General features: G+C 43.7%; 1 long non-coding RNA gene across 1 annotated transcript; it reads right to left on the reverse strand.

Annotated features, from left to right (window-relative positions):
- Positions 1–12,913: 12,913 nt before the first annotated feature.
- On the reverse strand, positions 12,914–24,224 carry LOC102165387. Its single transcript, XR_002341062.1, has 3 exons — positions 24,054–24,224; positions 14,265–14,392; positions 12,914–13,603 (listed from the first exon to the last, which is right to left on the reverse strand). It is a non-coding gene; the product is annotated as an uncharacterized LOC102165387 (long non-coding RNA).
- Positions 24,225–25,705: the final 1,481 nt, after the last annotated feature.

The following is a 25,705-nucleotide window of genomic DNA, read 5'->3' on the forward strand; positions in this document are numbered from 1 at the left end:
TAAGCCTCAGGGATTTGCATCGGCTTGAATTGATGAAGCCTGAATAGGAGCCCAGACCCTTGACCACAGTCATGCTGGTAGGGGGTCAGGAAGTAGAATAAGGGGTGTATAAGTGGTTGGGGGCATGGCTGCCTTCCAAATTTCAGGATTCACCTCCGTACTGCTGGATTCAGACCTGGCTGAGGTGTGTGGAGGCTCCAGAGGCAGCAGAAGACTCCAGCCATCGTGCTGGTCCCCAGACAAGAGGAAGGGACACAGCTACTACTCCTACTGGGATTTGCAGGATCAGGGCTTGGCTGAAGGCTACTATGGAAGGCTTTGGTGGTCACAACTGAGGTGCGGAATGATCCATGCTTTATGGAGTCTGGACAATTTGGGCCATTTTTAAGAAAAAGAACACAAAATTAGGTTTACAAGGGAATTAAGCATGTTACAAAAAGACAGGTACAATAAGACACCATGACATCCAAGAAATAACATCATAATTCTATGAACTGACTGCTTCCACAATCCTCTTTTTGTCCTAAACTTTTGGCAGCATACTCTTTGGCAGGCTCTCCAGGTGATAACAATTTTGTAGTGTTATCCTGTACAAAGAACTTGGAGATGACTGGGCTTCATTCTAGATCAAAATTGTCTCATTAATAGTCTATGAAAAGGTTTCTAGCTTCACATTAATGTGAATAATATGAGTAATGTCATGGTCATGACTGTAGTCAAAATGCAGTAAATCTTCTGCCAGGTGCACGTCATGTATGAGCTCTTGGTGTTGCACTCACTGTTTGTGGCACTGTACTGCCATAGGTTTTCTTCCTAAAAAATGGGAATTGTGATAAAACATATTTTCCACTCCTCCTTTTCAAAAAGACACATACCCCCAAACAAAAGTACATGGTGTTTACAATTGGACGTGCTACATTATCAGGTCTATTTCTTTTTTCTTTTTAAAAATTTTTTTTGTCTGTTTAGGGCCACACCCATGGCACATGGGAGTTCCTAGACTAGGGGTCAAATAAGAGCTGTAGCTACAGGCCTATGCCACAGCCACAGCAACACAGGATCTGAGCTATGCCTGCAGCCTACACCACAGCTCACAGCAACACTGGATCCCTGACCCACTGAGGGGCTAGGGATCAAACCTGCATCCTCATGGATGCTAGCTGGGTTCCTTACTACTGAGCCGTGACGGGAACTCCATTAAGTCAGTTTCTAACAAGGGGACTTTCGTGCTGACAAGGCATTGAGAGGAGATGAATCAATCCTCTACTGAAAAATTAACATCCTTGAAGAAAACGGAACCCTTCTACACTGTTGGTGGGAAGGTAAATTAGTACAGCCACTGTGGAGAACGGTATGGACTTTCCTCAGAACACTGATTATAGGACTACCATATGATCTAGCAATCCCACTCCTGGGCATCTATCCAGACAAAACTTTCACTCAAAAAGATACATGCAACTATAGGTTCTTAGCAGTGCTGTTCATAATAGCCAAGACATGGAAACAACCTAAATGTCCATCAACAGATGAGTGCAATTAAGAAGTGGTACCTATATACAATGAATACTACTCAGCCATAAAAAGAATGCAATAATGGCATTTGCAGCAACTTGGATGACCTAGAGATTCTCATACTAAGTGAAGTCAGTCAGAAAGAGAAAGACAAATACCATATCCCTTGCATGTGGAATCTAAAATATGGCGCAAATGAACCTATCCACAAAGCGGAAACAGATGCACAGACATAGAGAACAGACTTGTAGTTGCCAAGGGGGAAGAAGAGAGGAAGTGGGATGGACTTGGAGTTTGGCGTGGGTAGATGCAAACTATTACATTTAGGATGAATAAGCAGTAAGGTCCTACTGTACAGCACAGGGAACTACAACTAATCTCACGGGATAATATACAATGGAAGATAGAATAAGAAAAAAGATGTATATGTATATGTATGATGGGCCCCTATGCTGTCCAGCAGAAATTGGCACAACACTGTAAATCGATTCTACTTTAACATTAAAAAAAATTATAGCCCGTGAAGAGAGGAGACTTCCACATACTAAGTTCTGGCTCCATGCACCTCAAACCTGTTTTTTCCTCTCACTACCTTTGCACCTCCAGTGCCAGGTGTTGTAGTATGTATTCATTCATAAGAGGCCCCGGACCTGGTCTTCAAGTCACAACTGCAAAGTGACTTGACACAGCAGGAAGCCATTCCTACATCCCCGAGGATTGCCAGGAATTCTGTGATTATACGCCGTGATAGTGGCAAAGCTGCAACATCATCAAAATACCTCACTCATCCCAGACCAAATATGTTCCCCATCCCAATGGCCCCTTTGCCAAAGCCAAAGACGTCCAGGGCCACTCCAGACCAACAGCCCCCAGCATGAAGGGGCTTCTGTCTTAAGTGATTGTGGTTAATACATCTTCCTTTTGCATGTTTACAGCAGTGCCTTGCTACAGACTGAATGTTTGCCTCCCTCCCAAATTCGTATGTTGAAATCTAATCCCCCATGTGATGGTATTTGGAGATGGCCTTTGGGAAGAAGTTAGGTATAAGGGTGGAGTTCTCATGAACAGGATGAGTGCCCTTCTAAGAAGAGGTGAGGAAGCTAGTTGGCTCTCTCCACCGCCTGAGGACGTAAGAGGTGGACAGTCTGAAGTGCAGAAGAGGGTTATCAAGAGAGCTCAACCATGCTGGAATCCTGACCTTGGACATTCAGCCTCCAGAAGAGTGAGATTTTCTGTTGTTTAGAAGCCACTTGGCCTATGGTACTTGTAATGGCAGCCTAAATGGATTAAGACGACATGCTCATGTGAGCATATTGCTAGGGCTCCCTCCAGAGCCTTGAAAGGATCTTGTGCAAGTAGAGGTCCTGAATCTTCCATTTCATCTATTGCCTTTGACGTCAACCCACGTCCAGTTATACACCTTGGGAAGAAAAGAGGCCTGAGCTGGTGCTGGGTAGATGTGATTCCTTATCATACTAGCACCAGGTGAGGGCTGCCCAGGACAGTCTGTGCCTTTTGTCTGTCGTGTCCCTATTTGTGACAGTCAGAACCTAAGTCTCCAGGAGTAGCAGGCAACTCTGAACCTCCTGAAAATAAGACAAGAAAAGGAATAAGAGGAGAATTCACCCTGTTCAAGGAGGGAGCATCCAAATTTGAAATAGCTATTTCCATTTCTCTAAGAAATGATGCAGGGGAATGCCTGTCGTGGCTCAGTGGTTAACGAATCCGACTAGGAACCATGAGGTTGTGGGTTCGATCCCTGGCCTTGCTCAGTGGGTTAAGGATCCGGAGTTGCCATGAGCTGTGGTGTAGGTTGCAGACACGGCTGGGATCCCGCGTTGCTGTGGCTCTGGCGTAGGCCGGCGGCTACAGCTCCGATTCAACCCCTAGCCTGGGTACCTCCATATGCCACAGGAGCAGCCCTAGAAAAGGCAAAAAGACCAAAAAAAAAAAAATGATGCATTAATGATGGAGGGGTGCTCAGGCTGTTGTATCCACTGGTCCTCTTCCAACCTGCTAAGTCTGAAGGTGATTACTCAAGTGGCCAAATGGCCATCAGCCACTGCAGTTAAAAAATCACATGAGTTGCATGGGATGAGGTAGAAGCCTATAACTTAGAAGAAAAAAATGCAGTTAGCATCAAAGGGTCTGCAGAAACATGCTATCACATCCCCTGGGAATCAGAGCGTCTGCGCTTTACAATTCTCTTCTTCAAGGCGGCTTGAGTCTTGAGTGCAGAGGCTGGGTTCAAAGGGAAATAGAAGCAAGAAAAATTTTGTTTATGGTCTATTATCATTTTTTTCATTTTCTTTTTTTATAATGCTTTTTATTTTTTCCATTATAGGTGATTTACTATAATTTACAGTGTTCTATCAATTTTCTATTGCACAGCAAGGTGACCCAGTCATTCTTTTGTCTCACATTATCATGCTTCATTGCAAGTGACCAGACATAGTTCCCAGTGCTATATGGCAGGAGAAACAAAAATTTGATGGAGTTCCTTGAACTCAATGGCTCAGCCCAGTACCTAAATGCCATATTTTTGGCAAATAATGAGTTTTTTGTTGAGAAGAGGAATACCCCATCTCCACCCCATAGCCTGCCCCAAACTTGGATGAGGGCAACAGCAGGACTTAGCAAGGCTGGCCTAGACCCCTTAGAGGCACTCAGTCTGAGAGAGATGGTGATTCCTGATCATCCTACATGTATTTCTCATCTTCATAACATTATATTAAACCTCAAAGAATTCCACAAAGTTCTGATTCCTCCTCATGACTGCATCTTAGAAGCATTTGTTAAAATATTGAAATATCTAACTGTTTGGAAAAACAAATTTTTATTGCTGTCCCTTCACTGCAGTTGCCCTAAGTGGGGTTCAGCTCACAAATTGGGGCTGGAATCCTGGGAATAAGGCATCTACCAGGAACCTTAATGTTCATTCAATCCAACACCCCTATTTTTACAGGGAGAAGGAGGCCCAGAGAGAAAAAGAAATAACTTGGCCAAGATCACACAATAAGCTGGTGGCAGAAACAGCATAAATACTCAGATTGCCAAATTCCTGATCCAGAGCTCTGCAAAAACTGCTTGTTTTTTTTCCATCTGCTTTCCCAGAAACTTAGCCAGTGTTCCTTCCAAAGACCTGGACTCCCACACAATCTCATGGACAAGGCTTCTGCTCCTCTGATCTGCAGAGAGCCCCTTGGCCTTCTGCCACAAGCTTCAATGCCTCGTCCACCCCGAAGACACCTGCTTACATATTTGCTCCCTGAGACTTGGCCCCTAGCTGCACCAGTATTAGGAAATACACATGTACCTGCTCAAAGCCCAGACTGCCTATGTGTATCATTAAATTCTCAGCCAGAGCACCAGGCCAAGGAACATTAGCCAAACCTGGCTTGGGCTTGGGGAGAGTTGTGGCAGGCAGGGGCCCGGGGAAGCTCTGCGGTGGGGTGGGGGGAGGGGGGTCTGGCTTTCTCCCTGATGCCATTTGAGCTTAAGTCCCATTTGAAATCATCTCCCTTGATCTCTATATCCAGCCCGGAGGCAAATTGCGTTTTTGTGGTTTTTCTCTCCTTCACTCTCCACTGGAGGCCATCAGATCCTCTCCGTGGGATCTTCCCATGGCTAAATTCTCCCCATCATTCAGGTATCATAGGACTATCACCTCCTGAGTATGGTCTTCCAGAAGCATCCTTTTAGAGTGGCACCATCCCCACCTACTCTTCATGTTCTACCCCATTGCTTTGGTTTGCTTTCTTCATGAAACTTCTCATTCTCTGCTATTTCCCCCATTTGATTAGCAAAGAGGTTACGTGGCCGGTTGTTAAGACCTTCATCTCTGAGATCTAGCTATCTAGGTTCAAATTATGGTTCTACTGGTTACTAGCTGTAAAATCTCAGGAATGTTATCTAAATCCCTTCTCTATGCCTCAGTTTCCCATACAACAAAGGGGGAAAATAATAATACCTCTTTTGCGAGGTTGTGGTGGAGATTAAGTTAATTCATCGAAGGCATTTAGAGCGGTACCTAGCATAATGTTAAGAACTCAATAAATGGCAGATCGCATTGTTACGGTTCTTGGTTTTTCCCACTGCAGTTTCTCTCTTTCCATCCTACTGTAATTTCTGTGAAGGCAGGAGACCCTGCCCACCTGTGCACCTCCATCTCCAATGTCCACAAAAATACCTGGTCCATTGTTGGTGCTCAGTAGATGTTAGTCAAATAAAGAATGAGGAGCCTTCCTAAGTGTTCCTTCTCATTCCATTTCCCTCTCCTGGACTTTATTCTTGAATGGCCTGGACTTTATTCTTGAATGAACCTCTCCCGACTCCCCAGGTATAATTAGCTGTTCCTTCCTCTGACGCCCAGGGGACCTCGTCCAGATTTTAACCATAGAGCCTGGGATTCTTTATGCTATGGTTCTTCATAGTTTGTACGCCCACCACCATGAGCCCCTTGAAGATAGGGACCTTTGTGACTTCCCTCTGTATTCCCCAGGTTCAGCTCGATGATTGGCTCATGGAAGGTTCCGCGGAGGAGAGAAGGAAGAAGGAATATTCCACCCGGAGGTCTGATCATACCGCACTCCTCCTCAGATCACCAGGGACCCCTCATCACAGGGAAGACCTACCTCCCCAACAGAGCATTCCTACCCATCCATGGCTTGGCCTCAGATACTGCTTGTACTCTTTCCAGCCCCTATGTACCTCTCCCTTTGTGCATCTGAGATCTCAGGTGTGCTGTGCTCCTCTCCTTTCTTAAAGCAGTCTCAGTCATTCCCATCTGCGAGCCTTTTCCTTGTCTGGCCCCTGCCTAGAATACCTTTTCCCCACCTCTTCTCTTGGAGCTAATGCAGCCCCTCAGATCCCTATCTGATCTCACCTTCCCCATGATTTCCCCAGATAGTTCATCTTCCCTGTCACCTGTATGCCCCAGAGGGAAACTGCACAGTTGGGAGGAGAAGTCCATTTGTGAGGCTCATAAGGAATCCTTTAAGAGTCAACCTCCGAGACATGACAGGCATGGACTAAAGTTGTCAAAAACTACGGAACAAAGAATAAAAGTCAGAGGATTGACAGCATCCGACTTTGAGATTTTCTACAAACCTGCATTAATCAAGATTATGTGGTCTTGGTGAAACAACAGACCAGACCAATGGGACAGAAGAGAGAGCCCAGAAATGCGCTCAAACACATAGAGTCAGACGATTTCTAACAAATTTGCAAAGGTAATGGAGAAAAGATGGTCTTTTCAAGAAATAGTACTTCCCGTCGTGGCACAGCAGAAACGAATCCGACTAGGAACCATGAGGTTGCAGGTTCGATCCCTGGCCTTGCTCAGTGGGTTGAGGATCTGGCATTGCCATGAGCTATGGTGTAGGTCAAAGAGGCAGCTCGGATCTGGCATTGCTATGGCTGTGGTGCAGGCCGGCAGCAACAAATCGGATTAGACCTCTAGCCTGGGAACCTCCATATGCTGCAGGTGCAGCCCTGAAAAGGATGAAAGACAAAAAAAAAAAAAAGAAGGAAAGAAAGAAAGAGAGAGCTAGAGAGAAAGATAGAAAGAAAGAAAGAGAAAGATGAAAGAAAGAAAGGAAGAAAGAAAGAAAGAAGGAAGGAAGGAAGAAAGAGAAAGATGAAAGAAAGAAAGAAAGAAAGAGAGAGAGAAAGGAAGGAGGAAAGAAAGAAAGAAAGAAAGAAAGAAAGAAAGAAAGAAAGAAAGAAAGAAAGAAAGAAAGAAAGAAAGAAAGAAAAAAGGAAGGAAGGAAGGAAGGAAGGAAGGAAGGAAGAAAGAAAGAAAGAAAGAAAGAGACAAAGAAAGAGACAAAGAAAGAGACAAGGGTACTGAAACAATTGAATATCTACATGTAAAATAAAAGAAAATGAATCTAAACACAGACCTTACTTCTTCCACCAAAATCTATAAAAAAGGACCAGAGACCTAGATGTAAAATGCAAAAAGAAATGCCCCAAGGTGCCTCTTACACTCCCCTGTCCTATGATTAGAGTCAAAGGGAAAACCACAACCCAATACAGGCAGGACTACCAATGACCATACCTTTCAGGAAAAAAATTTTGACTCACCTAAAGGCACAGGACCCCATGGTGCCAACCTGCTTTCTGAGGGCAAAGAAAACACAGTAATAGGAAGTTATAACCATCAGCTACCACCACATGACCAGTTGCAGAAACAGGACTGGAATAGTTCTGCATATCTATTTCTTATTTTGATGTGAATATAGTTGCATATATATTAATTATTTTTTCTTTTCCTCTCTTCTCCTAGCTTCTAACCTAAAATGTGTTTAGTAGTAACTAATCTTATATCTCATATTTAAGCTACAAGATAATCAGAGGAATATGATTTACCTGGAAAAGAATGGATGCCACCCAAAGGAGGGTGAAGGAATGTGCATCCTTTTTAAGAGGAAGGTAAGTGTGTTTTTAGTTGTATATAAAACATGTGAGATGGAGATAGTCTGCCGTTGTCATTGTTGAGAAGTTAAGTATGGTTAAAAGAGACATAAATGGATGCCAAACTGACAAAGAATAGGGTATGTGTTGAGCTAGTAAGCTAGAACTGGGCTTCCCGGAATTCCCTTATATCTCCAGGATACACTGGTCACAAGAAGCATGTGCATGAGATTGAGACGTGGAAAGAACAAAATTTTTTTTTTTTTTTAAGGGCTGACCTGCAGTATATGGAAGTTCCAGGCTAGGGGTCAGATCGGAGCTGCAGCCGCTGGCCTATGCCACAGCCACAGCAACACCAGAGCCAAGATGGGTCTTCCACCTACAGCAAAGCTGGATCCTTAACCCATGAGTGAGGCCAGGGATGGAACCCACATCCTCATGGATACCAGTCAGATTCTTAACCCACTGAGCCACTACAGGATCTCCTCTTATTTTTTTTTTCCCAACAGCATGAAGGTCTTTATGGAGCTCAAGTGATGTCACACACACACGTTGTCCCTGATCTGCTGCCTCACCTTGATGACACGACTCTGGTGATTCCAGCTCCCATTCTCTCCCTTCCTTTAGCTCCTCCAAATCCTGGTACAAGTCCATGGCAAAAGGTGCCAGCTGGCCACAGACATCATTGCCCTCCCCCACTCCATGTCCATCTTTCCTTCCCAACCACCTACCTGTCCTGCTGACTTCAGACCCAATACCAGATGTAGAAGCAACAGCCTTATCAAACTTTTTAACGAGGTCCCACAATTGCACAAGGTCGAACCTCCATAATAAGTGCCTTAGCTTTTTAATTCTCAGGGTTACTGCTTCTCTGATTAAACCCTGATGGGAAGTTCCTGTTTGGCTCAGTGGGTTAAGAACCTGACATAGTATCCATGAGGATGCAGGTTTGATCCCTGGCCTCCCTCCGTGGGTTAAGGATCTGGTATTGCCCAAAGCTGTGGGATAGGCTGGCAGCTGCAGCTCCGATTTGACTCCCTAGCCCTGGAACTTCCATATGCTGCAGGTACAGCCCTAAAAATAAAAAATAAAAAACCTGAAGGGCCTTTGTGACCCCCTTTACACGATACTCTAGCCACACTGGTCTTCCTCCCACCCCTTGAGCTGAGCATGTCCAGGTTATTCCCACGGAGGACGTTTCACTCTTGCAGTTTACCAACCTGAGACTCTTTCCCAGGCATCCTCATGCCCAGCTCCTTCTCATCAGGCATTCTCAGCTCAAATGTCGTCTCTATCACGAGGAGTTCCCTGACCACAGCACCTGCAACATCCCCCAAGTTATTCCCCATCACAGTTCATCCTTATGGTTTCCATGGCACGGATCACTCTCCAAAATTAAACTTTTATTTAGATACCAGCGGTCTATCTTTTGAAGCTTTGTATGGGTAAGGATCTTGCCTAACTTGTTTTTATTTATTTATAGAGTTAAGGGGTTTTTTTCCTTTTTAAAAATCATTGCACCTGAAGTTTTATTTTATTTTTTGTCTTTTGTCTTTTTAGAACCGCACCCACTGCATATGGAGGTTCCCAGGCTAAGGGTTGAATCGGAACTGTAGCTGCCAGCCTACACCACAGCCATAACAACATGGGATCTGAGTGGCATCTGCAGCCTACACCTCAGCTCATGGCAACGTGGGATCCCTAACCCACTGAAAAAGGCCAGGGATTGAACCCGTGTCCTCATAGATACTAGCCGGGTTCATTAACCACTGAGCCACAATGGGAACTCCTATTTTTTTTAAATTTTTGTTACAATGTAATTGATTTACAAAGTTCCTTCAGGTTCTACTGCATAGGAAAGTAATCCAGCCACCCACACACACCCATTCTTGTAGTTGTTTTTTCCATCAGGTTCTTACCCAAGAGATTGGATACAGTTCCCTGTGCTATACCTCAGGACCCCATCACCCATATATCTTAGAGTTGTTAATTTTTTTATTATATTTTATTTATTTCTTTTTGGTCATGCCCACTGCATGTGGAAGTTCCTGGGCCAGGGATGGAACCCAAGCCACAGCAATGACAACACTGAATGCTTAACTGCTAAGCTACCAAGGGACCCCTTGCCTAACATAACCATTATATCCTCCTGCCCAGGGCAGAGCCACACACAAAGAATGTTATGCATAGAATGAATGAAGGACCTTGTTCAAGCTATTTTTCTCTGGGAGCCTCAGTGCCCTGAGTAGTCTGGGGTATGACCTCGCCTTTCTTGATCCCCGGGAAGGACGGCCAAGCCTGTGCTTGAAAAGCACCCTGGTCAGCTCCTGGCAGGGAATTGGCTCTTGCAGCTTCTCTGCATCCACACCCTGCTGGGAGCCTCTGAGGGGACTGGGAGCAGAGGCTGAATCACTAAGATAGCATCCGATCTCTGAGATTCCTGGATGCCAGAAGGATACTTTTACTTTATTTTCTTATTATTTTTATTTGTTTCGAAAGATGCCAGAGTCGGAGTTCCCGTTGTGGCTCAGTGGAAACAAATCTGACTAGTATCCATGAGGATGCAGGTTCGATCCCTGGCCTCTCTCAGTGGGTTAAGGATCCGGCATTGCCATGAGGTGTGGTGTAGGTTACAGACGCAGCTCAGATCTGACGTTGCTGCGGCTGTGGCATGGGCCAGCAGCTGCAGCTCCAATTCAACCCCCAGCCTGGGAACCTCCATATGCCTTGGGTATGGCTCAAAACAAACAAACAAACAAACAAACAAAGTCCCCTTCTGCTAAGAGCTCTAATGTGCAAGGTACCTTCATTGTAAAAAACACTTTCACAGCAACTGTGCCTGGAAAGTCTTAGTTCTGCAGCTTTTGCCTCCCTATCCACCACAGAGCCAGTGACAAGCGCTCAGCCTCTGCTCAGGGCCCACTGAATCACACTGTCATTGGGTCCAATTGATTTCCTTGCCTTACAGACTTGGACGGAAAGGAACTCTACCTCATCTGGTCTGGAGGGAAGGTGAGTCCTGAGGGAAAAGTGCAGAGGAATTTTCTGGAAGAGGATGCAGCAGTCCTGCATATTAATAACATCCAAATGGCGGGATATAGCCAACTCATATATCCTAAGCATGGATCTAAAAACATGATAAAGAATTGCTGCACAGTCCTAGACCTAAAATAAGAAGGCAGTCGGTGACAATGCAATTCACTTTCAGCCCTCAATCTGGGAAGTAATGACCTCATCTCCACCTCCCAAGCTACATTAAGCCTTCATTGGACTACAAAGTAGGATAAATGGCTCCTTTGAGTATAGCCTTCTTCCCTTAGAGCCCACGCCAGACACACGGAGCATATTTAATGAGGGGTTGCCCTGGGATGGGGACAAGGGGCAGTTTTAGCCTTAGGTTTTACGGAAGACAGGAGAAAATGCCCCACAGAGACATACGCTGAAACACGTGCAGGGTTTCTCTAGCCATTTTTGCTTTGGAGGAGAAAGTCTCTGTCTCACTGTCAGAGATTGTGCCTCCCCCCCATTCCTCCCTCCCTCCCTCCTCCCCTGCCTTTCTTCTTTCTTTCTTTCTTCCCTTCCTTTCTTCCTCCCTCTGGTATCACTTATCACTGTTCATAATTGTGTATTTATCCATGTGATATATTTATTGATATTTCTCTCTCTCACTAGATTATGAATCCTGTAGCGCTGGGGAGTCTTGTTTGTTTCAAGTCACCTTTTTTTTTTTCCCAGCCTCCCTTGGCACATGCAAGTTCCTAGGTCAGGGATCAAATCCAAGCCAGAACTGCGACCTAAACCACAGCCACAGCAATGCCAGACCCTTAACCCACTGCCCTGAGCTGGGGATCGAACCGGTGCCTCCACAGAGACAAGCCAGATCATTAAGCTCTGCACCGCAGCAGGAACTCCTCACATCACCTTTAAATCATCCGTGTTTAGCATGATGGGGAGCCTTACTAAATGTTATTATGCTCAATAATTATTGACATGTCCCCCACAAAGGTAAGTAACTATAAGAAGGGCCAAAAGAAGGGAAGAGGAAGGAGGTACTGAGGATGGACGGGAGCGAGAACCTGGTGCTTGGGAGTGATGGGGCTCGAGTGATGTCTGGAATGGATTGCGATGGAGGAAGCCCTCAAAGTGGCGTGCCTGAAATCAGTCTCTCACTGTGAAACATACATCTTCCATCATGACCCAGCACAACAGGAGAAACACTCTAATGAGGCAGGTTCTATTCTCAGTATGTGGGATGTGCCCTGATATTTTCTATTCCGTTCCATTCCTTGCCCACGTTTTTTATTTCCCCCTTCTCCTCCTCCCCCTTCCTTCTCCTTGTCCTCCTCCTTCCCTCTTCTTCTTGATAAAACCCATTAAGTTCATTCCATAGCCAACTAATGGGCTGTGACTGTTCATTCTAGATTGCAAGCCTACAAGAGCAGAGGGAAACACTGTTTAGTTCACAGCTCTACCCCAAGAACCTATTATAATCCCTGACATCTATTCCTTACTTGGTAAGACATTGTTGAATAAGTGAATAAATAAATGCATCGAGAGTTTTATTTCATGGCATCTCCTAACCAGTTCTGGCTTCTCCAAGCCAAAGTTCTAAGACCATTCCTATCTTTTTTTCTGACCCTTTCAAAGTCTACTGTCTTTGAACCTAAGTAAGGTAGGTCGCATTTTATTATTTGTTCCATGTTCCCTTCTATGCCATAACTACTCCGTTCCATGTGCTAAAATGCCAATCCAACACTTTAACTCCTTTATTTAAAAACCCTTCAGTGAGATCCTGCTGTGTAGCACAGGGAATTATATCTAGTCATATAAACTATATCTAGTAATATCTTGTGATGGAACATGATAAAGGATAATGTGAGAGAAAGAATATGTGTATATGTGTAACTGGGTCACTTTGCAATACAGCATAAATTGACAGAAACTGTAAATCAACTATAATAAAACATTGTTTCAAACCCTTCTGTTTATTCGCTTTTACAACCTCACATGTATAAAACATATACAACATGTATGAAGGCAGACAGCTTCTACAGGCTCACATTTCCAGCCTTACCTTGGCATTCCTTCTTTGTTCCTCTTAACTGCCCCAGATGGTTCATCATTCCTCTAAATACACTAAGACACCCTTTCATGGTGATGCCTCTCCCAAGCTTCCTCCTCTGTTTGGAATTCTTGAAAAACCTTTCTCATATCTCACTCAATTGAAGTAAAAGCTCCTGTATCCTCTAACAGGGCAACTTCAAAGTGAAGCCATCCCCCTAGACAATGCCACCATGTGCACATAATTCTTCATGTGTATACACACACACACACACACACACACACACACACACACACACACACACACACACAGAGTTTTACATTTGAACCCAGATACATCATCTCTTGCATTACTTTTTAGTTATCTTTGGCTAGCTCTTTTCTCCTTGGGCTAGGAGTTCCTTGAGGACAGAAATGAATGGACTGTTATTAATCTTCGTCTTGTATCTCTGGCACTGAAACCACAATAAGTGTTGAAGGAAGAAGGGAGAATGGGAGGAAGGAACTGGGGAAGGACCCAAATAAAGGGCCTCCACGTCCTTCTTACGTCCCTGTTCTGTCTCCATCATGGCTCCGTTCACAGTGCCCGCCTCTTTATTGCTTATTCCAGCCTCTGAAAAATGAAATGATTATTAGGCTTTTTCAACAATTTATCAGTTGATGTGTTTTCGCAGAGTTAGACCTCCAGCAGATGTCTGCCTCAGTGAAATTCCCACTGGTACAAGATCTTAATTCTTTGCAGATTTTGAAATCCATATAGAAAAAGCATCATCTGTTATTTTGTGCCTGAAAATCTCTAACCCCTTAACCTTCTTTTCCCATTGAAATGATACTTTAATAACTTGAATTTTTATCATACGAAGTTTTTCAAGAACATTACATTCTGGTTCTAGCAGAGCAGAGTGCTTTTTCCTCTTTGCTTTCTTTGGGTTCTAAATGCTGTTCCCTCGCCGTGAAATTCTTCCGGCTCTTCTTTATCCCTCCTCCCCAAACCTGCACCTCTTCAACTCACATGTTCATAATTACTCCTCGTGTCTTGATTGGGCCAGATGAGTTCCTCCAGATTTCTGCAAGGTCTCATCTCTTCCTTCTCCCTTCAAACCTCACTGAAAACCTCTTTCATCAACTCACTTAGTCAACCAACACGTACTGAAGCTCTGGATTGTGCTTGGTGTAATACAAACAGTAAACAAGACACAACCCCTGCCCTTTGGGAAGGTAAAAATCTAGTCTGGGGCAGGTGGGCAACAGGTAAACACATAATAAGAACCCACTGAGAAATGATCCAACGTTGAAATGGAGATGGAGAGGATTTGCCAGAAAAGTGCCAGCCACGGTAAGACATTGAATAGAAAAGGAGAACCTTGCCACATCACAGGTCCTCTGTTCACTCTTTGGGCACCTAGAAAACATAAAAGATGCATTTTTTTTTCATTTTCTTTTTTTTTTTTTATTTTCCCACTGTACAGCAAGGGGGTCAGGTTATCCTTACATGTATACATTGCAATTACAGTTTTTCCCCCACCCTTTCTTCTGTTGCAACATGAGTATCTAGACATAGTTCTCAATGCTATTCAGCGGGATCTCCTTGTAAATCTATTCTAGGTTGTGTCTGATAAGCCCAAGCTCCCTTATGGGAGGGGGAGGGAGTGGGAGGGATCAGGAGCTTGGGCTTAAAAGATGCATTTTTGAGAAAATGCAACTTTTATCAGGAAACTGTGTTATATTAACAACTGTTTCTTTTAGAAAATAATTTGGAGCAGAGCATTTCAGACTCTAAATAATAAAGCTGTTTTTCTTTCAAAAAGTTCAGAACTAAAGGTGTTTTTAAGAGCTCAAGTTGGTCTTGTTTTTGCAAGCTAAAAAATAATAAATTGGTTAGAAAAAAAACATGTTAAAACCAAAACCTCAATGCAACTTTGTCCTTTAACTCACAGGTAGTCTTTTATCACCTGTGACCATAACCTTACACTTTTGCATGTAGCACATACCTGAATAAACTAAAAGACCGGAGATCACAAGAGTTTAAAAAACAAACAATGAATTTTTACCATGAATTCCTAAGTTTCAACTCTGTTGTAACCAAGAGGAGTCTTACCAAAGGGGATAGGTGCTGGGGGAGGGATGGATTGGGGATTGGCATATGCACACCATTGTATATGGAATGGATGGTCAATGGGGACCTAGTGAACAGCACAAGGACGTCTATGCAATACACTGTGATAATTTATTGAAAAAGAGTCTGAAAAAGAATGGATATGTGTGTGCTGAATCTCTTTGTTGTACAGCAGAAATTATCACAACATTGTAAATCAACTGTACTTCAACAAAATTAAAAAATGAGTAAAATAACCAACAGGAGTCCATGTAATGTAAATTGTATATCAAATTAATTAATGTATGTATGGTTTTATAATCAATGCACACCTTGAAAATGCCAGATGGGGAGTCCTGGAATTTGGTATGATAGAGCTCTTGTTTCAGCTTGTAAAGTTGAACTTCTCCACCCTAGGGTTTATTACCTGGATGGAAGTGTTATTCCACAAGTCCACGTTTTCAGATCCATTTTATTTAAGCAAGTTGCATCCTAATATTTCATATGTAGGCATGAGTCCAACCTTTGCAAACCCCCAATCACCCACTCATCCCACGGGCACCATCCCTGGGCATCCCTCTCAAGACTGGTTGAAACTCTCTCATGCCTCTCCTCCTGAATGCTTCCAAAGACACACCCACAGACCTTTGTCTTTTATGAATTTTACTATGAATGGTGATGGAAACAAATGGAAATGGAAGAAGTTCCAGGAAGACTACATTCTGGAAGAATATGACTAAGGTTCCTGAATTTCTCAGAGCCGGGGCCCCCAGTTCCTGACTTGTTGGCCAAGAGTCCTTGGAATCCACACTAGGCTCCTGAGCACCTCTTTATCTTCTAAGACACATTTAGCTCACGGAGCCTTTTCTTATCTCAAGTAAAGACTTGTCTGTGCAGTCAAGGTGGGTCCATAGGTATGAACTAGTGTACACTGAAGAGTTGCTTTGTCCTAATGAGCTATTTGGAATGTCTGTGGCCAGATGGGGAGACACAATGCATCTCACAGAATTAGCCATTGGCAAATACGCACCAAGCACACACCATGCTGTGTTTTACACACACACACACACACACACACACACACATGCACACGCACACATGCATGCACGCACACGCACGCACGCATGCATGCACGCACAAACTCTTGCATGATCCCTTTGTTCAATCTCATTCCATGGTCACACAAGAAATAAAGATCATTGCAAATTCTTCTTTGGTGAAGGGAAAAACTGTGAAAGAAGACCACATTTTCATCAAGCCCTAATGCTTCTTTCCACCCCTCCCTAAAGTAGAAGGAATGACGTGTCTCAGTGGTGAGTTTGGGAGAACACAGTTGGTCTGCATGGCAGCTCTGCTCATCTGCATGGATTTTGATCCGTTCTTAGCCCAGCAGTAGACCTCCGCATTGCAGAGGACTGTATTTTTCTAGAGTTCTTTATGACCAAGTGGCTTGAATTCACTTTAGGAAGCCCACAGGTTTTAGACTCAGACTGCCATACCATACCATCCTGAATGCCATACCATCCTGAATGCCATACCATCCTGAATGGCTTAAACAACATCACAGTTATGGAAGCTGGAAGTCCAAGAACAGGGTAAAAGTATGGTAGGGTTTTGGTGAGAGCTCTCTGCTCTCTTCTTCTTGTGTCCTCACCTGGCAAAGAGGAAAGAAAGAGAGGAGAGAGAGAGCACTGTGTTCCTTCTTCCAAGGGCACTAACCCCTTCATGAGATTCCCCCACACTCATGACCTCATCTAAACCTAATCAGGTCTCAAAAGCCCCATCTGCAAATGCCATTACTTTGCGGGGGGTGGGGGGGGATGCATAGAGATTTCGCATAGTTTTTTAAAGAAAATTATAGTTCATTTACAATGTTGTGCCATTTTTTTTTTTTTGCTTTTTTTAAACATGTGAATTCTGAAGGGACACAGTTCCATCTATTGCGTCACACAAATAAAAGTTTGAAAGCCACATTCCCCACCCAGCTCTGATTAGTGAAAAAGTCCTCCTAGATGTCCTCCTTTCTGACTCCTCTGATCATCTCTAAATTGGTTCCTGACTCTGACTGAGAAAAGGCCTGCCATTATCGATCTCTCTCAAATGCCAACCTATCTACTCAGATATTTGTAGGATTGTGGAAGGGGGTTGGAGGGGTTCTATAGAATGGCTACTTCCCTCTAGATCAAAGTTTCCCCAGCAGAGTGGAATGGATCACTAGAATTTTTATGATACATTAAGATATGTCAGTGAAAAAACAAGATTCTATGATCAAAGGAGTTAGGACACACTTTGTACCTTAAGTTTCTCTGCAAGTCAGAGCACAAGTTGGTGTGAGACGTTCCTCCCCAAAGAAACCTGATTGGGTTTGCATAACCTGGGGTTCTCCATTTCTCCTTCATCACCAAACCCTACTTTAGCTGAACAACAATTAACCCCACGGAGAACTGAATCACCCACACTTGGGAAGAGCTGTTCTGGGCCATGCCCTTCATCCGCCGAAATCTCCTGATGTACAGTTTTATCTGAGTCCTTCTCACCTCCCTTTCAAATTTCAGTTTAAAGCCCTCTTGATGGAAGAGCAAGTTTGCTTTTAACAAAACCCCTTCTTTCCAGTTGCCTTTAGCAGTAGCAAGCTCATTATCCTAGAGTCGCCAAACACATCCAGAAAGCCACGACCCATTTCTTTGACATTTTCTGCAAGTTTCGCTCCACATAGCCTCCTTTCTCCTCTAAATGATCGTCCTTTCAGGGGAAAAAGAAACGTCAATATCTTGTGTTTGGGGGAGCCTTCAGTCTTCTTCCTCAGACATCAAACTGTTAATACTGAAACAAGTTTCAAGCTGCACAAGGTTGGATCAATTTTACCCAGACATCTTAGAAGACGTTGGTAGTGAATTCCAGGCCTGATACATCTTGGCAGATGCTCAGTCACTGCAAGAAGCTGGCTCCGCTCCAGATCAAGCATATCCAATCAATGTGCAAACACCCCACACAGCCCAGCAGACTTCCAGACCACCCCAGTGTCTTTCTCTCCTGGACCTGTAATCACAAGACTCCTTGAAATTGCTTCCTTATTGCTCTCAATTACAAGCTGCCACAGATTTTTCAAAAGGTACCGTGTTACCGTCTGCAGTCAGAGCCTGGACCCTGCCAGCACGCCAGTTTTAAAGTCTTTCCCTTCTCTTGTTCTTCTGCACTGCATTCTTCCTCTGGCTAGCCTCGTGACCATAGTTTTAATTCCACTTCTGCCTCTCTTGAATCTTTTTTTTTTCTCTTTGACTTTATTGGATTATGTTTCCCACCCAGACAGGGACTGATTTATCCTCACTAAGAAGACGAGCACAGAGAGAAATCCCCAGAGTTCTGTAACCTTCTCCCAATCAGGGTGCCCAGTTTACATTTATAGAGCTCATCATTGATGAGAGCCTTGAGGGAGAAAGACAAACATAACTCATTCCTTGCAGATCACCAGAGTTCTGGCCGCACCTCTGGGACAGCAAGATAAATGACAATTTTGGGGGGCACCTCCTAAAACCCCCCACACTCTTATACTGCAAAACAAACTCTGATTGTTCATCCTCTCTGCCACTGGGATCCCTGGCAGAGACTCATGGGAACATGATGTGGAGATAACCTGACCAGCCCCCACCTGCTCCCCACCTACCAGCCCCCACTCATCTGATAGAATGCGGTATTTCCCAAGCTTATCATACCATTCGATATTTTGAACACTGTCACAAGTTTTATGCATTGATGGAATGCCAAAAGCATCCCATGCATTATAAAGTGCAATTCTTTGTCTTCACTTGGAATTGCATTCTGAGTTTTATTTTGGGGGGAAGGGGGGGTGTTTCGATTTAGACTGTTTGAAGAACATGAGACTCCACAATTGGTTCAAGGCTTCCTTCTTTCTGCCATAGATCTGTAGGGAATAAGGTGGAATCATGCATTTACCATGCAGTACAATTTAAATAATACCATAAAATTGTGTTGAAATTATAAGACAATGTACATAAGAAGGATGACTTCATGTAGCCAATTAGTATGACAGGTTATATTTTAAAGGTACTTTATCACATAATGATTAAGACAATTTCCTAAGTGTATTTGGCTCTTTATGTGAAAGGTGATCATGGATCACCTTAACCTTAGAAAAAGCAAATTTTGTTATCATTGTGCTTGGTTGATGGAGCCAAAATTACACCCTAGAAGTTGATGGTAGAACACTTTCATAAAGGAAATTAACATTTGCCTTTTCAGTCATCCTGGGAAAGTAGTGAGACTGGGGTTGGGAAATGGAGTGGCTTTGGGAATGCAGGAGAGAGGACTTCCTCCTCTCTGGGGCTAGGAGCAGTGGAGACACATGGAGAGAGCAGAAGTGGTCCAGGTGGTTGAGGTGAACAGTCCCTGGATATATGGAAACAGCTAAAGTATGAGGGCACCATCAAGCATTCCATTTTTCTAGAAACTCTCAACAAGCGGCAGCCTCAGCACCAGAAGCCAAAGAAATTGCTGGTATATTTGACAGACAGCTGTTGTAAAACTCCCTGTTTCAAAAGGGCAGGTCTGGTTTCTTGCTCCAGGGAAGCCGTGCAAGCAGCTAGATGGCACTCTGGACATGAGGAGAGCCGTGCCCCTTCCTGGGGCTGGGGAGGAGTCACCAGGGTCAGTCTGGTGGAACCAAGAGAGGGAATAGCTACTTGTCATGAGAACCAATGACAGACGAGGCAGCAAATGGCAACAAGAAATTGGAATGAGGGGACCAGAAAGACATGCCCTCCTGGGTAAGAACTGCCACATCACAGGAAAAAAAAAAAAAAAAAAAAACCTCAGAAATGACAAGAGGGGCCACTCTGAGATGAAATTATCTTCCACAAGAAGGCCAGTGGATGCTCCTTCTATAATAACACTGTAAAGAAAGTGTAAGGTGGAGTTCCCATTGTGGCACAACGGGTTAAGTACGTGACTACAGCGGCTCAGATTGCTGCAGAGGCATGGGTTCAATCCCCTGCCCATCCCAGTGGGTTAAAGGATTCAGCGTTGTTGCAGCTGTGGCATTCGTCACAGTTGTGGCTCAGACTCAATCTGGCCTGGGAATGTCCATATGCAGCTGGTGTAGCCACTTTAAAAAAAAAAAATCCCATAAAATTTTTTTTAAAAAAATCATAAGGCCAAGTTGCTATTATTAGCAGGCGAGACCAGTAATCAAGATATTATACTTAAATAACCACAATCAGACAAGTGAATGAGCCGAACTTAGTAAGCGATGATTGGAAACTCACTATGTTTTTCATACTAGTTTTCTTTGAAACTCAAATTATTCCTCCTTATCTATGATGGAGTCCCGGGAAGGTCTCACAGGTTCACAACTATGTTCTTAAACAAGTTGCCTTTGGGAGTTCCCGTCGTGGCGCAGTGGTTAACAAATCCGACTAGGAACCATGAGGTTGCAGGTTCGATTCCTGGTCTTGCTCAGGGGGTTAAGGATCCGGCGTTGCCATGAGCTGTGATGTGGGTCACAGACGCGGCTCCGATCCCGTGTTGCTGTGGCTCTGGTGTAGGCTGGTAACTACAGCTCTGATTAGACCCCTAGCCTGGGAACCTCCATATGCTGTGGAAGCAGCCCAAGAAATGGCAGAAGGACAAAAAAAAAAAAAAAAGCTGCCTTTGCCCCGGTATTAAAAAAAAAAAAAAAAAGTCCTGCAAAATAGTAAAATTCCAAACATCAGATAATTTAAAACATTTCTCTGCCTCCAGCTCAGGCCAACCATAGGCTGAAAAGCTGAGATGGGAATGGGTTAGAGTCCTTTTTCTCTACTTCCCCACCCCACACTACCTTCTCCTCCACTTCCCAGCTGCAGTTTGAGACCCCTCATAGTTTTGAGAGGATGGGACATTCTGATCTGGAAAACACTGAGTTTTCTGCTGGCATCTTATAGAAGAGACACATGTCCAAAAGTGGTTCTTCCTTTCTTACAGCATCTTTGTAGGATCTTTATAAACTCCCTGGGTCACGGCATCTTCCCAGCCACTGCCCCCTTGATGACTTTCCCCACAGCTCCCTGGTTTCCAGTGGCCCACTCCTCTCTCCCATTCACCTTGCCACCCCTGGAGGAAGAGTCCCTGTGACCTCCAAGTCACATGCCCTTCCTAGGGGTTCATGTTTGACTTTTCATAAGTACACAAGCATCCTTGTGCCCCAAACTCTAGAAGTCAGGGCCCTTCCCATAGCAGCTCTCCTTTGCTGTCATGCCAGCTGGGGAAGCGTCAGCCCCCATTCTCATTTTCAGACATTTCAAATGTGAGTCAGATGCCAGGCCCTGCACTCCTCAACTCTAGGGACCACCTGTCAAGTTCTTGATAGGTCTTCTCGACGTTCTCCTTGCTTGGCTGGAGCTGTAGGGGGAGCTCCCCCCACTCTGTGATGGAGAGGGGATTGGGGACACACAGCTCCTTGACAGCTCTCTCTGAAATCAGTCTCTCCAAAGTCTTCCAACCCAGCCACCTCTCCCAATACCGAGGCTGGAGGGGGTGTTGAGTCAGTGCGAGTCGGGATGTGTTCACATCCTTGGAAACATATTTGTCTAGCACATGGGAGTACTAGGGACCATTGCATTGTTCTTGACTTCGAGTCCTTTGAGAAAATAGGAAGCACCTCTTTTCATGTCCTTTTATTTTTTATTTTATTTTGTTTTATTTATAATTTTAGGGGCAAACCTACGGTATATGGAAGTTCCCAGGTTAGGGGTTGAATCCAAGCTGCAGCTGCTGGCCTACACCACAACCACATTAACGTGGGATCTGAGCCACATCTTCAACCTACACCACAGCTCGCAGCAACGCCGGATCCTTAACCCACTGAACGAGGCCAGGGATGGAACCCACTTCCTCGTGGATACTAGTTGGGTTCTTAACCTGCTGAGCCACAGTGGGAATTTACTGTCCTTTTATTCAAAGTATAGTTCGGTTGGTTACATGGGCACCTGTGTATGTATGGAGATAAACCACATTAATATCTTGCAGAACTCAATTTGAGAAACCTGGGCTAGGAAATTCCAGATTAACTTCTACCAGATAGAATCAACCCAACTTCCCTCTGAGAGAAGCACTTCCTTGGAGAGTCTTAAGCCGAATGATCCAAAACACCCACCACGCTTTGTTGAAATCAAATTTTAAGCTCCAAAGTTGCCACTGAGTTTGGCATGTCTTCCTAGCACAGGGGACTGGATTTGAATCATTAGGCTGTATTTGGAACCAACCAAGCACAATTACACAACAGTTGTTCCTGACTCCTAGGCAACGTTAGAGGATGGGGAGCATGTAAAACACAATGGCCCCATTTAAAGAAATTACTTAGGACCCCAGCTTCACCATTATGAGACTAACCAACTTACTCACCGGCTCTCTATCTCTATTCTTCTATTCTAAGATTCCACCATTCTTTTTTTTTTTTTTTTTTTTTTTTTTTGGCTGTGTCTGTGGCATGTGGGAGTTCCTGGGCCAGGTCTGGAACCTGCACATAGCAGTGACCTGACCCATAGCAGTGACAATGGCTAGGCCACCAGGGAACTCCTCCACTATTCTTTAGAAAGTTTCCATAAGGATTAGAAAATATACCTCCTCTGGGCAGATAGATTAGGAAAAAGTCACACCCTGGGCAGGTGCACCTCCACACCATAGCCAGGCTCAGCTAGATTTCAGCTCCAGCTGATTCCATCAGCCAGGTGCCATGGAAAGTGTATGAATGCTACAATTGCAAGTGGTGACCCTAAACTATTTTAAATAAAGAGAATATTTCCACTATACATGCAATTCTTTTTTTTTTTTTTTTTTTTTTTTTTTTTTTTTTTATCTTTTTAGGGCCACACCTATAGCATAAGGAAGTTCCCAGGCTAGGGGTTGAATCAGAGCTGTAGCTCCCGGCCTATGCCACAGCCACAGCAACTTAGGATCTGAGCCACATCTGTGACCTACACCACAGCTCATGACAACAGCAGATACTTAAACCACTGAGTAAGGCCAGGGATTGAACCTGCATCCTCACAGATGCTAGTCTGGTAGATTATCACTGAGCCACAATGGGAACTCCACTATAGATGCAATTCTTAGTCATCATAAAAATTATTTCATATATATATATACATATATATATATATCCTTTTTCCATATCCCAAAAGCATGTACGCTGTTACATTTCCTGAGTATATTTTAAGTGGTTGTGATCATACTGCTTATATGGCTTTGTAAAGTCCTTTTTAAATATAACTTTGTAATACAAGCTTTTTTCATGTTCTACAAACGCTCTAACAATGTCAGTTTAAATTGTTTCATCCACAGATATCAATCAGAAAAACAGCACTAAATCTTGGAGAACTCAGAGAAAGGCCGGAGATAGCTGAAAATGAATAAAGAACTCCAGGGACTATCTTTCTGGAAGAGATTAAAAAGGAGAAACATACATGCAGATGGAAACTCTGGGACCAAGATTTTGGCAAGTACTTTCCCAAGGTCAGAATGCAAGTCTTTAAGGGATTTGAGATACGGCTCAAGAAATCTGGTACTCACCGTGGTCCACGGCTCTCTCCAATTGACAAAGCTAGATCAAAAAAATGCCCCACCGGGTCAGCTCATGCCAGCTTCTCAAAGCCAAGGGTAGCATTTTAGCAAATATGTTACTTTAAAGTCAGCTGAAAGTCAAGCCTTAAAAATAGTCAGAGGCAAAAGGAAAGGAATCTCTAAAAATTGTATTAATGTTTTTAAAAATTAAAAATCAATAAATATAATACAGGAATTTTGCAAACCTAATTAGATGAGATGTTAAGGACACTGAGTAATGTCAGCCTGCATTTGGCAGCGATGGAGTGAGGATAAGAGAGGGACATAACCAATTTGTGAGTTTCTAGTCACTAGAGGGCCAGGCTTTGGTGGATCTCAAGGGGTTAAGCAGACAGTCAACCCAATTACTCACCTGCTTGAAGGAGACCACAGGTGAAGTTCAAGGACAGCCTTTAGCAGTTGTTAACTTGCAGGAAATTGTGTTTAGCATTCTTAGTCTTTTCATGTCACCTTTCTGAAAGCCCCTCACTGAAAAAGATTCTCATATCCTAGATAATGTGTTTTCTCTCCCTCTCTCTCTCTCTCCGTCTCTCTCTCCTCTCCTTTCACTTCCTCTTCTCCATTCTATCTACCAAAATAAGTTATGTAAAGGACCAAATTTGGCCATTTCCCCTTTGGAGGAAAATTCAGAACATCATGAACCCTGGCAGTAACTTGTTATATTTGAAAGTTCCTTAGCTTTGGCCCTTATGAAAAGGTTCATGTTAGATTTCAAGTCACAACTCATATATTTCATTCAACAAGTGTTTATGGAACATCCTTTGTGAAATACAAAACACATTTTATCATAAACTATACTAAATAAATCATAAACCTCAACTGCATATATTTTCTGAATGGAGAAGGAAAGCAACATTGTACATTAAAAACTTCTAAACGTGAAACAGATGGTTTGCACAAAGGGGATGGATTTTAAAGAGGGGACTATAAAAGTGTGGGAAAGGTTAAGAGAAACTCACAAGGGTCATCCTTGTGAGTAAACTTGGCAATAGACCCTTCCCCAGTGGAGCCTTCAGATGATTTGCAACCCTGACAGATACCCTGACAGATACCTCGTGAAAGGCCCTTAAGCATAAGGCTGGGCTAATAAATGCCAGTTGCTTTAAGCCACTAAAGTTCAGGATAATCTAGTCTACAGCAAAGATGGATAATACGCTGAGTGATATAATGTGGGTTACCATTCTCAAAAGGCAGCAAACAACATTGTCATCGGTAATCTGGATCCAGTCATTACAGCAACCACCTCTGCCTGTTGGTTCAGCCCGAGAAAGAGCCCAAAATGGCTAGGAAAGTTCTCAACTTCAAAGTGAACAGAAAGGTGTCTGTTTCCTGGCAGAAGCATTCCTTCCTTGTTCCCAAACACTTTCAGGGTATGATCATTGGGAAAGGAAGCAAAAATGCCTTCAGTACACTTTCACTTCCAATCCTTGACAAGGAGGAGGCAACACCACATATGGACACTGATTTAAGGCACGTACTGTACCCCGGAATTTCTGACCCATGGTGTGTTGTCTTCCAGACGGCATCATAAACACTTCAACAGGGCTTCCCAGCAGTTTATCAAGCTAGCTTTTCCTCAGCGTGAACTCAATGCATGTAAGTCTAGCAATATACTTCTTTCATTGGAAAATAAGTTGCTTTGTCAGAAGCATAAAGTGTGGAATAACATGGCAATGGATAAAACATCTATTAGTCCATGATTGGTGGTGCTGGCAGGAACACTGCAAATAAAGAAAGTTGAGATTTTTATCTATCTATCTATCTATCTATCTATCTATCTATCTATCTATCACTGAGCCCAACCTATTGATGGTAATGTCACCAGCTAGAAATGCCTGCAGGCACACACCTGGGCCCTGGTGTGTTTCCCACAGATAGCTCCCCTTTCTAAATTCATGTTATGACTGCACTGACCCTTGTGGATCTTATTATGATTACAAGATGCCCCTCAGCAATAACTATTAGGCAACTTGGAAGAAAAAAGAATTTACTACTTAAAGAGCT

This window comes from Sus scrofa, unplaced genomic scaffold (assembly GCF_000003025.6).
Source record: "Sus scrofa isolate TJ Tabasco breed Duroc unplaced genomic scaffold, Sscrofa11.1 Contig1878, whole genome shotgun sequence".
Taxonomy (NCBI): Eukaryota; Metazoa; Chordata; class Mammalia; order Artiodactyla; family Suidae; genus Sus; species Sus scrofa.